We start from the raw sequence: 14,420 nt of genomic DNA, 5'->3' as shown, positions 1-14,420 counted from the left end.
TTGTGAGAAAAAAAAATCCTGCGTGAACGTGAACATCACTAGAGTTAGGATAGTACTACAGGGTGATGGTAACCCAGTGCCACTTGTTTCTGAGTCCAGTGATTTCAAAGTCTGCTTTTATCCTGCCCCCCGAGATGTAGAGAAGTGTTCCCACCTTTCAAGTGTCTATAAGAGTATCCCTGGAGTTCCCGTCGTGGCACAGTGGTTAACGAATCCGACTAGGAACCATGAGGTTGTGGGTTCGGTCCCTGCCCTTGCTCAGTGGATTAACGATCCAGCGTTTCCATGAGCTGTGGTGTAGGTTACAGACGCGGCTCGGATCCCGCATTGCTGTGGCTCTGGCTCAGGCCGGTGGCTACAGCTCCGATTGGACCCCTAGCCTGGGAACCTCCATATGCCGCGGGAGCGGCCCAAAGAAACAGCAAAAAGACCAAATAAATAAATAAATAAATAGAAATGAAAATTAAAAAAAAAAAAAAAGAGTATCCCTAACTTGGAGCGTAATATTTACTGTGTTGAAAGAATTGAATGACTTCTCTGTGAAGCATCCAAAAGTTTCATCATCTTGCTATTTTCTCTATTATGTAAGTTTGGGAGTCATGTTTATCTTTTATACATCATTTTGCTACATAATAGAAACCTAAACTGTTGTTGAGTTCAGTTGTTTTAACCGATAATCTTTTTTAAGCCTTCATTAGCATATCTTGCTGGAATTTTGATCCTCAACGTCCAGCTTTTAGTTACCCTGTAAGCCTGCAAGTCCGTGGTAATAATTACATTCACGGTATTGTACAGTCTTTACCACTGTTTCCAATGTTTCATCATCCCAAACAAAAGCTCTGTAACCATTAGCAGTAGTTCCCTCTCCCTTTTCCCCAGTCCCGGGTAACTTCTGACCTACTTTCTTTTCCTATGAATTTGCCTACTCTATATACTTCATGTAAGTGGAGTCCTACAGCATTTGTCCATTTTGTGACTGCATTATTTTGCTTAGCATGATGTCTTAAAGGTTCATCCAGGAGTTCCCGTCGAGGCTCAGTGGTTAACAAACCCGACTAGGATCCATGAGGACTCGGGTTCGATCCCTGGCCTTGCTCAGTGGGTTAAGGATCTGGCGTTGCCCTGAGCTGTGGTGTAGGTCACAGATGCAGCTCAGATCTGGGGTTGCTGTGGCTCAGATTCAACCCTTAGCCCGGGAAGCGGGTGCGGCAAAAACAGTTCCGTCCATATTGTAGTGTGTGTTTCAGGACTTCATTACTTTTTATGACTGAAAAGCATTCCATTGTATGGACGTAACACATTTTGCTTCTGCGTTGACGGTCACTGGGGTTGTTTCTACCTTTTAGCTATTGTGACTGGTGCTGCTATGAACATGAGTACACAACGATCTGAAGTCCTGTGTTCAGTTCTTTTAGATATATCTGCATATTGGCTTAAAAACAAAAATAAGACTCAGAGGAAGTTGTAAAGATTGTGCAGAGAGGTCCTTTGTACCCTTCACTCAATTTGCACATTGGCTTTTAAAACCAAAAGGATGGGAGTTCCCACTGTAGCCCAACGGGATTGGCAACATCTCTGCAGCACCAGGACATAGGTTCCATCCCCGGCCCAGCACAGTGGGCTAAAGGATCTGGCATTGCTACACCTGTAACCTAAGTTGCAACTGTGGCTCAGATCTGATCCCTGGCCTGGGAACTCCATATGCCACAGGGCACTCAAAAACAACCAAAAAAGTTAAAGAAAAAAAACAAACCCAAACCAAAAGGATGTTTATGTACAAAGGAATGATGGGGCAGACCAGAGAGAAATTAATTCCTGGTTAAGTCTTTTCTCACTAACCATAAAGACAATTTACAAAACAAAAAACACAAAAATGTTCCTGTCAAGAGGGTTCAAGACAACAGAATAGGAACCATTCAGAGTTAGAAAATCAAGTGTCAGCCATGGTGAATGTGTACTATGTGCATAAGTCCCAGGAGAGTAATTAGCATTAAACAGGCACTCCTATCTTCATAATCGGCACTCTCATATCTGAAATCCACTAAAGACATTTAGGGTTTTTTAGAACCAGACAATCAAAAGTGCATTTGGCATCATTGCGACAAACAAAAAGAGCATTATTTAGTATGAATAATAAAAGTTGTTAAACATTACGTACTCATTCGCACACACAAAATCTGAGCCAAGTTTTCAGAAGCTTTAGGCTGCAGAAATAATCTTCTCGACATGAGAAGCTTTGCAAGAAAGGAAGTAGAGGTCACAGACACACCTTTTCTTAATTTTTCTGTATATCCATACATATAGTTTTATTATCCCTTTTTTTTTTGTCTGTGGCTGTGGCATGTGAAAGTTCCTGGACCAGGGATCCAGCCTGAGCCACAGCAGTGACAACACCAAGTCCTTAACTACTGGCCCACCAGGGAACTCCCAGGGTTTTTTTAATACGTAATGAGTACCAACCCTGCAGTAAAAGCCATTTTCATCTTTAAGTCTAATATTTCTAAATTTATTGCCCTGTTTGATTTCATATTTTAATTTAGATTTTGGATGTTTTCTCTAAACTGTGAAAACTTTCTGGTTCCAAATGCCCCCCTTTTTTTAATGCTTCAAAAGTGCAGAAAGTAAAAAGCTTAAAGCAATATAACGTAAACTAATTTTACTTGATCAAGATTTTCTTTTTATATATATACAATGATTTTTTTTTCATTATAGCTGGTTTACAGTGTTCTGTGCATTTTCTACTGTACAGCATGGTGACCCAATTACACATACATGTATAGATTCTTTTTTTCTCACATTATCATGCTCCATCATAAGTGACCAGACATAGTTCCCAGTGCCATACAGCAGGATCTCATTGCCTATCCATTCTTTGATCAAGATTTTCGTATCGTATTCATTTAAAACGTTTGAGGATTTGAAAAATTAGCTGCTAAGTTTAAAAGAGCCAACTAACCTTCAAGAAAGCAAAGATAATGCTGGGAAAGAATGGACTTTTCTTAAAATGCATATCATGTCTGCTGCTACCAAATGCACAATGTATTGCCTCAGTACAGAATACTAAACAGCTGGTTTCCTGGGGCTTCCACATTGATTTCCATTGTGTGCAGAATGCAGCGCAGGTATTTTATTCAACCTGTTGGAAACACTCTATACGTCCACATCCCCTTCATATTTTAGAATGCAAATCTTGAAAGAGAAGGATAATGTAATTTTCTTCTGCTGTCAGTATTTAGGGATTATAGTAAGAGTTTGGAAATAAATTCTTCCTCTAAGATTTAGATTATAATAGCAACATATTCTGGACCAAAGCAGATAAGCAGATACATAATGGCTCCCTGGCTAATAAAACCTGACGATAAGGAGGGAAGCTTCTAGAGGCCCATTTTCACTAGTTGACAGCTAAATTCTCAACACCTGGAATAGTACCTAGCACTTGGTTACAAAACGCATGTACTTTGAAGAAAAACCAGATAACTCACTTGACCAGCTTTAAGACACTCATCTAGAATGTCGAGTAGTTCACCATGAAAGCTGGAAAAATTAGAGTCACAGAAGCACACGATGGTGTGTGTATGGAAGGGAGATCCTTAGCTCACCAAATCCAAGGGTTCTGAATTTTTATTTTAGGCAGGGCCATCCCAACCAGGGAAATAGGTACAGAAATAGAGCCAAAAATCTACGATCCCCTTTTGGAAACACTTCTTTCAAGAAACTGAGGAGTTTTTATTGTAGCAGGTCAAGCATCTGGCATTGTCCCTGAAGCAGCTTGGACCCCTGCTGTGGTGTGGTGGGTTCGATCCCTTGCCCAGAAAATTCCATGTGCCACAGATGAGGCAAAAAAAAAAAAAAAAAAGGAACAAAGAAAGAAAAGAAATTGAAGCCCCATGCAAAAATCCCTAAAATTACATAAGGAACTCACCTGATCTGTCTCAGTGCTCAATAAACAAACATAAGATGATGATTTAAACATAGCATTAAGTTCATGATAACTTATGGAGTATTATCTGGTAACTTCTCAAGTATTTTCAAAAAGATAAAATTGAATTATGATGGTTCTGTGGAAAACAGATTAGTGGATTCTCAGAAACATAAACAGAATTACCATATGACCCAGCAGCTCCCAAGAGAATTGAAAACAGTATTCAAACAAATACTTGTACATAAATGTTCATAGCAACACCTTTCAAAATAACCAAAAGACAGAAACTATCCAGATGTTCATCAGCAGATGAATGGATAAATTGCGGTATATCCATACAATAGAATATTATTTAGCCATGAAAAGGAAAATCAGGAATGCTAATCTATGCCACAGCAAGAATGAACCTTGAAGCATACACAGTGAAGAGAAGTCAGACACAAAAGATCACATGTGATATGATTCTATTTATACGAATTATCCAGAAGAGGTGAATCCAAGAGAAAAAAGCAGATTGGTGCTTGCCAGGTACTGAGGGAAGGAGGGAATGAAAGTATGTGTTTAATGGATAAGGGGATTTATTTGGGGGCGATAAAAATGGTTTGGAACTAGGTTGATGTGATGGTTGTACAACATTGTGAATGTGCTATTTTCCACTGAATTGTTTCTCTTTAAAATGGTTAATTCTATGTTATGTGAATTTCAATTCTGTTTTTTAAAAGAAAATCACGACTATGTAATATAAGAAATGCATATCAAAGATTTTATTCAACTTATGGTCAATAAGAGAACCAGTAAGATGTTAAAACCAGTTGAAAGGGATATTTATATAAGAATAATATCGCCAGGCAGATACAAACTTGGTTAATGTGCAATAAGCCATGCACTGTAATGTCTTGAGGTTAACTATTTTGCAAGACAGGTATTATTTGCATCACTAGTGGGCAGACATCTGTAAATTAATCTCTGCTCCTACAGAAGTTTAAAATAGCCCAGACAGGAAGTTCCCTTGCTGCCCAGCAGGTTAAGGATCTGGCATTGCCACAACTGTGGTGCAGATTGAAACTGCGGCATGGGTTTAATCCCTGGCCTGGGAACTTCCACATGCCTTGGGTGCGGCCAAAGGAAAAAAAAAAGAACAGCCTACACAAAGTCAAGATCAGCACTGCACTGAAAGAAAACTCAGCAATGGCGTTCCCGTCGTGGCACAGTGGAAAGGAACCCAACAAGGAACCATGAGGTTGTGGGTTCAATCCCTGGCCACGATCAGTGGGTTAAGAATCCAGTATTGCTGTGAGCTGTGGTATAATTTGCAGACATGGAGTTCCCGTCGTGGCGCAGTGGTTAATGAATCCCACTAGGAACCATGAGGTTGCAGGTTCGGTCCCTGCTCTTGCTCAGTGGGTTAACGATCCAGCGTTGCCGTGAGCTGTGGTGTAGGTTACAGACTCGGCTCGGATCCCGCGTTGCTGTGGCTCTGGCTTAGGCCGGTGGCTACAGCTCCGATTCGACCCCTAGCCTGGGAACCTCCATATGCCGTGGGAGTGGCCCAAGAAATAGCAAAAAAAGACCAAAAATAAATAAATAAATAAATAAATATAATTTGCAGACATGGCTTGGATTTGGCGTTGCTGTGGCTGTGGTGTAGGCTGGCAGCTGTAGCTCCAATTGGACCCATAGCCTGGGAACACCCATAGGCTGTGAGGCTGAGGATCGAACCCACATCCTCATGGATACTAGACAGGCTCATAACCCGCTGAGCCACAACAGGAACTCCAGGATTTCAGTTCTTACTTTCCTCATCTGTAAAACTACGATAACATAGGAATAGTTCTTTTGATAATCAAGTTTAATTTAACTGTATAATTAGTAGAGCATCTGGCATAAACTCCACACACAATAAGTATCCCTGCTCCTTTCCTAACGCTTTTCTTTTTTCAAAAGAACTTTCTTAGGTCTCTGTGTAAGAAAGCTGATCAGGATAAAGGGTGAATGATAAAATTCGAGGAAAAGGGGGAGTTCCCATCGCGGCACAGTGGTTAACGAATCTGACTAGGAACCATGAGGTCGCGGGTTCGATCCCTGGCCTTGCTCAGTGGGTTAAGGATCTGGCATTGCTGTGAGCTGTAGCATGGGTCGCAGACGCGGCTCGGATCCCGTGTTGCTGTGGCTCTGGCGTAGGCCAGCGGCTACAGCTCTGATTAGACCCCTAGCCTGGGAACCTCCATGTGCCTCGGGAGTGGCCCTAGAAAAGGCAAAAAGAGAAAGAAAAAAAAAATTCAAGGAATAGGGAATTTTTCCTGGATGACCATTATTGTCTAAAAAGTGCCTGAGGGATCCTTAACCTGCTGAGCCAGCACGGAACTCCAGGAGAGTCCTTTTCTTATTATGAATTCTAACAACTTCAATTTGGCCTGGAGTTGTTTTTTTTGTTTTGTTTTGTTTTGTTTTCTCAGATCTTGAAATCAAATATTTAACCATTCATGTCCTTCTCGGGCTTTTGAGATATACTATATTGTTGAGATAAGTTTGCCAAACTCCAATTGCTATTGAATGCTTGCTGAGATACTCAGGCAAATTACTGCTGGAAGTCATTGCATATCCACTCAATTGTCAGGTGGAAGCTGGATGGGGTACAAGCATCTACAGAACCCTTGTGTCTTTGGAAGGAAGTTCCTTCTCTCCGCATGAGATAACTATCACTTCCTTCCTGGTTTTTAAATTCCCATGTTATTTGTGAATGTTTATGGCAGGGTTTTATGTTGAGGAAAACTCAAGGGCTCTTTGTGCAAAAGGCATTTTCAAACTCTTTATTGGTCATGTCATTTCAGTACAGCTTTGTAGGGATGCATTAGAAGCTGTGTTTAGGAAGTGCCAGCTTCTCCTATAAATGGTAAACGGCCTGTCCCAACAGTTTTCTTGGAATCCTGGGATTTGTATCAAAATCATGCAGCCCGGGCTGCTCAAAGTGAATTAAACCAGGAGAACGGCTGAGAGCTGCTGGGGTTCCCTTCTTTCAGATGCCCTGGAAGCACTGACTCATGAGGTTGTTTTTAAAACCAATGTCCAGTAGCATTTCCCAGCACTTTGGGCAAGAAAACGAACCAGGCTCAGCGAACCAGGAGGAAGTAATTGTGCATGGATCCACCCAGGAAGGAACCTGCCCAGAGAACCGGGACTCAGGGCCTCTCTCTGCCATTTACCGAGGTGGAGAGAATTTGTTGAGCCTTTTCTGCTCTCTTCCCACTGCCATGGGAAATTCAGCCTCAACCAAGCAAGGTATTTTCCCGCTTTCATTCCAAGAAGACTTAGTGTTTCATGGCCCATCTCCCTTCCCTCAAGGATGCATCGTACAAGCTGAGAAAGAGAAGCTATGGGGATGCTCTCCCCTTTAATTCTAGATTTTTCTGAGACATAATCAGTTTGTTCAGGGAGCCAGATATTGTTGAGGGATGGGGAGAAAAGAGGCAGAATTCCCCTGGGGAGCCGAGAGTTGATCACACCTGGGATGACTACACCTTGACACTCATTCCACTTTGGTTCTTAAAAATCATAATAGGAGTTCCCGTCATGGCGCAGTGGTTAACGAATCCAACTAGGGACCATGAGGTTGCGGGTTCGATCCCTGCCCTTGCTCAGTGGGTTAACGATCCGGTGTTGCCGTGAGCTGTGGTGTAGGTTACAGACGCGGCTCAGATCCCTCGTTGCTGTGGCTCTGGCATAGGCTGGCAGCTACAGCTCCGATTAGACCCCTAGCCTGGGCAACTCCATATGCCACGGGAGCGGCCCAAGAAATGGCAAAAAGACAAAAAAAAAAAAATCATAATAAAGACAATATTATTGGGAGTTCCCATTGTGGGCTTAGTGGTAACGAACCCGACAAATCCCAGGCCTTGATCAGTGGGTCAAGGATTCAGCGTTGCTGTGGCTGTGGTGTAGGCTGGCGGCTGTAGCTCTGATTTGACACCTTGCTTGGGAACTTCCATACAAAGTACCTGTGGCCCTAAAATTAAAAAAAAAAAAATGTAATTTAAAAGAAGAAGACAATTTTATTGTTAAAGGCTTTTTTTTTTTTTTCTTTTTCTTTTGGGCCACACCTGCAGCATGTGGAAATTCTCAGGCCAGGGATCTAATCCAAGCTACAGCTACAATCTATGCCACAGCTGTAGCAACACCAGGTCCTTAACCCACGGCACCCCAGCAGGAACTCCTAAACCATTCACAGTCTTAGTTTTCTGTTATTGTGAAGCCCCAACCATCATAACATAGCTTCATGTGCAAAGGCTGTCCAAAATGTACACAAGCAAGACCATACAGACACACTGCTCTGTACTTGGCTTTTTCATTTACTGTGTCTTGGGGGAGGTTCCATATCTCCTTGTACAGAACTATCTTCTCTTTTTAATGGGTGCATAGATTTTTTTCAATGTATTAAGCACCATCATTTATCAATCAGCCCCCTTTGATTGAATGGTTATTTCCAGAAAACTTTTCTTTTCTTTTCTTTTTTGGTCTTTTTGTCTTTTTAGGGCCGCACCTGCGGCACATGGAGGTTCCCAGGCTAGGGGTCAAATCGGAGCTATAGCCACCAGCCTACACCATAGCAATGCCCAGATTTGAGCTGCGTCTGCGACCTACACCCTACATCACAGCGCACTGCAATGCCGGATCCTTAACCCACTGAGTGAGGCCAGGGATCAAACCCACAACCTCATGGTTCCTTGTCGGATTCATTTCCACTGCGCCACAAAGGGAACTCCTTAACTTTTAATTTAAAACTTATTTTTATAGAGAATTCTCCTGTGATACAGTAGGTTAAGGATCCAGGATTGTCACTGCTGTAGCTCTGGTTGGTATGATGGCACAAATTTGATCCCCGGCCTGGGAATTTCCGCATGCCAAAGGTGCAGCCAAAATATAATATATATATATATATATATTTTTATTTGGTTGTTTGTTTGTTTGTTTGTTTGTTTTGCTATTTCTTGGGCTTCTCCAGTGGCATATGGAGGTTCCCAGGCTAGGGGTCTAATCCGAGCTGTAGCCACCGGCCTACGCCAGAGTCACAGCAACTTGCGATCCGAGCCACGTCTGCAACCTACACCACAGCTCACGGCAACGCTGGATCGTTAACCCACCAAGCAAAGGCAGGGACCAAACCCGCAACCTCATGGTTCCTAATCGGATTTGTTAACCACTGCGCCACGACAGGAACTCCCTATTTGGTCTTTTTTGCTGAATCCTTAACCCACTGAGTGAGGCCAGGGATTGAACCTGCATCTTCATGGATCCTAGTCAGTTTCGTTTCTGCTGAGCCACAGTGGGAAATCCCTGCACTGAAACTATTTAATACCTATGTTAGGACATTTCAAGTATATAACCCATTATTAGGTATCATTAACAGTTGTTACCATGCCAAAACTTGTTCTTCTTAAAAATTGAAAGTGTGTACCCTTTGACCAACATCGCCTCATTTCCCCCACCCCACCCTCAATTTTTATTGTTTTTAACAGTTTTATTGACATACAATAAACTTACATATTTGAAGTGTACCCTTTGATCCGTTTTCAGATCTGCCTGCATGCTTGCAAGCCACCCATGGCCTGTGGAAGTTCCTGGACCAGGGATGGAACCCATGCCACTGTAGTGACGACACCGGATCTTTAATCCCCTTCACCACAGGAGAACTCCAGACTTCCCTTAGTTTTTGTTCTTGATTTTGATTTTTTTTCCTGTTACAAACACAGCTGCTATAAACATCCTTGAATCCCTACCTCGATGGGCTTGTTCTCTTAAAAACATAAGGCCTCACTGACATTTCGCTTCTTATCTTCTTTAACGTCCCAGTTCGAATGACCTGTCAGATACCACGCATGCACCACCTGAGAACTTTGTGGCCTCCTCTGTCACTTTTCCAGCCACCAAGGCGCTGATCAGTTCTATGTAAATGCAAATAATTTCAAGCTGATGCGGCCACACCATGTCCTGCCCTGGGGTCTGGTTCTCCATGTCTCTCCTCCTGCCCTAGGGCTTCCACGCTGACATAGCAGGACCCTAGCTTGTCCCTCACATGAGCCCGTGCTAGTGAGTGACAAGGAGGGGGAGCGAGAAGAGAGAGGGAGCTAGAAGGAAGTGCGGTTGCTTCCCTCCTGACATACTGTCCTAAGATGCTGGTTATGTGACTTCATAGAGGACAGTCCCCCAGGGTCCAGCAGCCAACCACTTTGAGCACCTGGCAGGTTTAAGGATGCATCTTCCAGAGTTCCTGTTGCAGCTCAGTGAGTTAAGAACCCGACTAGCATCCATGAGGATACGGGTTCAATCCCTGGCTGTGCTCAGTGGGTTGGCGATCTGGTGTGGCCCTGAGCTGTGGTGTAGGTCACAGATGAGTCTTGGATCTGGCATTGTTGTGGCTGTGGTGTAGGCCGGCTGCCGTGGCTCCAATTCGACCCCTAGCCTGGGAACCTCCATATGCCGCAGGTGTGGCCCTTAAAAAAAAAGAGAGACACAGAGAAAAAAAAAGAATGCACCTTCCTCCTGCGGTCCTCGCTCCCTGGGTCCCTCACCCCTGCTCCCTGACGTCGCATTCTCTAATACATTAGTTGCACGTAAGCTTTGGCCTCAGGCTGTGTTTTCCGCGGAATCCAGGCTAAGACAGTTGGTATTTTCCACATGATTATACTGACTTTAAATTGAGCCATCTGTAAATCTTCCTAGTGATCAACCTCACGATAAAATACTGAATTCCCGGGATTGTACATGACGGTCTATAGCAAAGGCAGACCTGCTCTCTACTCTTCTGGGTTAAGAGACATATAAGAGGACCAGGGGGCCAGAAGTGGCAGAGACTTTGACACAAACGTTTCCTGCAGCCTTACGCACTGTGTCCACAGCAATACCAGATCCTTAACCCACTGAGCAGGGCCAGGGATCGAATCCACATCCTCAGGGATACTGAGACACAGTGTAACCCGCTGAGCCACAATGGGAACTCCCAAGCTGGATTTCTAATTAGTTTGCTAAAAGGGGCCAAACTTGAAGTGTCAAAGGGCAGTTAATCTAGGAGTTCCCTGGTGGCTCAGTGGGTTAAGGACCTGGTGTTGCCACTGCTGTGGCTCAAGTTGCTTCTGTCGTTCTGGTTTCATCCCTGGCCTGGGAAGTTCCACATGCCACGGGCATGACCAAAATTAAAAAAAAAAAAATCAAGTAATCGAATGGTTCTTTTAGGGGAATATTTAACTTTGCCTCACATTTACTAAACAGGTTAAAAATTCCCTGGGTCGCTTCTGCACCCCTCCCATCTTGCTTCTCTCTTTTTTCCTGTCTCCTTCTCTTCCTTAGAGGTATGCAGGAAAAGAGGGAGAAAAGAAGGTCATAAGTATTCCCTCCAATATTTTTCAAGTTTTTTTTTTTTTTTTTTTTTTTTAAGGAACTCAAGACTTCCTGAAGAAGCCAGTCAGGCCCTTAGAAGCCACTAGGGGGCAGCTCTGCTCTGGGGTCCCGGCCGGCTCTCCCACCACCTTGGTTGTCACAGAGAAGGTCTGAAATCCCTTCCGCGGCCGCTCCTGGTCTCCAAAGGCGAAGCTGGGCCTGGGCTGGGTAGGTTCTCAAACAGCAGGAAACAGCTGCCAGCTCCGTTTTGGGGCTTCAGAATCGCCCAGAGCCTTGGTGCCAAGCTCAGGCGCAATGAACCGGGGCTGCAGGAGAGGCAGGGGCTGGAAGGAGAGGGAGGAGGCAAGGGGGCGGAAGGATGGACGTTTTCCTTCCCAGCAAGGCAAGACCCAAGCCCAGGGTTGGTGATCCCACTCCCCAAACCCAGCGGGGAATCCGGGAGCCGGACTCACTGAGCTTCTCCTGGACAGGAAGGGGCGTTCCTTCCACGGGTCTTTTATCAGTCCCTGCCCCTCAGCAGACAACCTCCTGCCCGCCCAGTTGAGGGGGAGGGGCTGTCTGTGCTGGGTGTGTGTGTGTGTGTGTGTGTGTGTGGGTGGGTGAGGTGGGGGTGGTCAGGCCACCCAAGATGGCCGTTCTCTTGCTCCCTGCTCCCCAGTCCCTGCCTGACCTATAGCTCCTCACCTGGCTGACCATCCCTCTTAATCACAGAACCTAATCAGTAGATGCCTACAAATTTGCCCCACCTAGTGAGTGTGCCGATCTTTAGATCAGAACTCCCTCCACTGTGAGAGTTTATCAAAAGGGCGGTGAGGGGGCTTGCGCCTCTGCTGGTTTCCATGGAAACTGATGAGCCAACCTGACATCCATTCCCTCTATTAACTGCGTCCCCCACCCCTGGGGGCAGCCTGTCCTGCCTGATGTCTGCTGTCCAGAGTGGGGGTGTGGCCCCAGGATCCTTTTGCGTCAGATGGGTAAGGTCCCCCATCCATTACATCATGGATGTCTCTCTTGGCGGCTCCGGGCTCTTTCTTGAGGCTGGGCAAGTACAGGGCTTGCAGGCCGTGGGGGGGCAGCCCACCCTCGAGCCTGTATGTGCTACACCCAGAGGTGGTAAGCAGCAGCCCTCGCTTTCCCCACCACACACCCCTCCAAGGCCAGGGCCCATTTCTAGGGTTCACTCAGATTCAGCCTCACCTGTACCTCCTCGCTTATTTTTTATTTTGCTTTTCAGGGCCACGCCTGTGGCATATGGAGGTTCCCAGGCTAGGGGTCAAATCAGAGCTACAGCTGCCAGCCTATACCACAGCCACAGCAACACCAGATCCGAGCCACATCTGTGACCTACACTGCAGCTCACGGCAACACCAGATCCTTAACCCACTAAGCAAGGCCAGGGATGGAACCCTCATGCTCAGGAGTACTAGTCGTGTTCTTAACCTGCTGTGGCACAACGGAACGCCTCTCCTCGCTTATTCTTGACTCTTAGACCATTCCCCCCCAAGCAACTGGAATATTCTCAATGCCACCTTCTAAGGCTCCCTCCAGCCCACTCGGCTGTAAGATAAGAGTTCTGAGGAAGCTACTTGAAGTGATAAAGAGGCCATGATTCTGCTGTTCTGAGGTGACTGTGAAACAGCTTCACCACAGTGTTTATGTGAAGAAAATCCATTCTTTAGGAAATGAAGGGCTACCCCAAAAAGCCAAAAAACAAAAAACAAAAAACAACCCTGAAAAACAAATCCTAATGATAGTTAAAAAAAAAAAAAAAAAAAAAGCCAAGACATGGATTTCTGTGGAATCCAGAGATTACTGTACCATCCCCAGCTCTGTCCTGTTTCTTGGGATGAGCTCAGTTTTTCCTTCCATGGAACAGGCCAGATGTTTCCAAAGGACGAAGTGTCTATGTCATTTTCCACCGTGGTGGCTGGTGTGAGCCCCATGGTCCCAGCCTGGCTGCTGAAGGGGGCAGGAGGGTGTGAATTGAAGCAGAAACCAACCAGCCCCCTCCCCCCACCGCCCCCAACCCGGGTCACCGTCTCAGAAGTGTCAAGAGGTGGAGATCTGAGTACTGCCAACTGGGAGAGCCTCTGTGGGAACATTCCCTGGGATGCCAGGCGAGGGGCGTGGGGCAGGGGGCAGGGGCCTGAAGGAATTCTGCTCTGGGAGTTTGGGCGACGTTTTCCCGGGGGAGAAACACATCTGCTGCTATGTGTCTTGCGAAGGAGGTCTGCAGGCAGGGAAACCCGTGTCACTCTGAGAGAACCAGAGCCGGGGAGGCCTCAGGCTCCCTCTTCCCCTCAGCAGCAAGCGGGCTGCAACCGCCAGATATTTCCAGGAGCGCTCCCCACCCATTTTTCCGCAGCCCACACCTTCCCCCATGCGAGGGGCTCCTGGGTTGATGGAGTTCAGAATGTGTTTATGGCTCTCTAATCACACATTCTAGCTGCAGGAAAATTTAAACACAGAAGCAATGGGAATGAGAGATAAGTAATTACCTGTTATCCAACCACCAGGAGAACATCACTGATAATACTGTAATGTATTTCCCCCAACGCGGTCTTTTTTTTTTTTTTTTTTTTTGCCACGCACATGCCATGCCCAAGTTCCCAGGCCAGGGATCGAACCCATGCCACAGAAGTGACAACACCAGATCCTTAATCTGCTGAGCCACCAGGCAACTCCTATTTCTTCCTGGTCTTGTTTTTCAATGCATGCTTGAAAACATTTTTGTAAACACAGATGAGGAGTTCTCATCGTAGCTCAGCAGAAATGAATCTGACTACTATCCATGAGGACACAGGTTCGATCCCTGGCCTCGATCACTGGGTTAAGGATCCAACGTTGCCATGAGCTGTGGTGTAGGTCGAAGACGCAGCTCGGATCTGGCTTTGCTGTGGCTCTGCCGTAGGCCAGCAGGTATAGCTCCGATTAGAGCCTTAGCCTGGGAACCTCCATGTGCCGAGGGAGCAGCCATAAAAAGCAAAAACAAAAAAACAACCATAGATGAGAGAAGAGTTCCCGCTGTGGTGCAACAGGGCGATTGGCGTCCTGGGAACCCTGGGATGCAGGTTCGATCCCTGGCCCGTCACAGTGTGTTGAGGAC

The sequence above is a fragment of the Sus scrofa genome, chromosome 12 (assembly GCF_054392235.1).
Source record: "Sus scrofa isolate SSC_HxYL_T2T_F1_AM1 chromosome 12, Sscrofa_HxYL_maternal_Yorkshire_Landrace_v2.0, whole genome shotgun sequence".
Taxonomy (NCBI): Eukaryota; Metazoa; Chordata; class Mammalia; order Artiodactyla; family Suidae; genus Sus; species Sus scrofa.
Note: the sequence above shows the minus strand (reverse complement) of the source record.